Source organism: Echinops telfairi, unplaced genomic scaffold, assembly GCF_000313985.2.
Source record: "Echinops telfairi isolate 266 unplaced genomic scaffold, ASM31398v2 ScPeMD7_11;HRSCAF=52, whole genome shotgun sequence".
NCBI classification, from domain to species: domain Eukaryota; kingdom Metazoa; phylum Chordata; class Mammalia; order Afrosoricida; family Tenrecidae; genus Echinops; species Echinops telfairi.
In genome coordinates, this window is record NW_022103908.1 from 13,386,748 (window position 1) to 13,387,603 (window position 856).

The following is an 856-nucleotide window of genomic DNA, read 5'->3' on the forward strand; positions in this document are numbered from 1 at the left end:
CAATTATTCTTAAATTGGAATTAGGATTTTACGTGAGCCCCAAACCCATTCTTCGATCTAGGTTTTTGTTTGATTATTTGTGTTTATCTGTCTTTCAAAACCTCCTTGTTTATTTATGGAAGTTGATTCCCCCCCTCTGATGTTTGTTGGAACTGATCTGATTTCCAACATTTTCTGCATTTCCAAGTGTTTTTGTTTGTCCACATTGGGGTTTATGTGCAGATGTGTCATGTCACTGGGGTTGCCCTATGTTCTTCTGTTTTTCAGTATATGAAACCCTGGATTAATGAACCTATAGGGGCAGCAAGTAGAATAAGAGTTCCAGGGGTGGGGTTGGGGTTACAGTGGTGGTGGGGTGGATGAAAGGGAGCCAAAGTCAAGGAGTCCAGAAAGGAAACAAATATTTGGAAACTGATTGTGGTAGCAATTGTACAATACTCCTTGATGTGATTGAACTATAGAAGGATATGATATATGTATGAGCTCCCAATAAAAAAAGATTTGGGAACATATCATGAATTAATGAATTTTAGATATGAGTCTTATTCACAAGTTCCACAGAGTTGATGCAGACTCGTAACAACACGATGTACAAAAGGAAGCAGCCTTGCCTATTTCTGCCTCTTCCTTGAGATCACTCTTATGTTTACGTCCATCGCTGCGACCACTGTGTCCAACCATTACATTGTTGCTTCATTTTACCAACTGAGCAAGATAGCCTTTCCCACGAACTTGTCTCTCCTAAATACATGTCAAAAATGCATAGACCAAGTCTCACCATGCTTCCTCCTCAAGAGCGTCTCTCTGTATAACCTGTCTTCTTCCAAGACAGATTTGCTCCTTCTTCTGGCCTTTC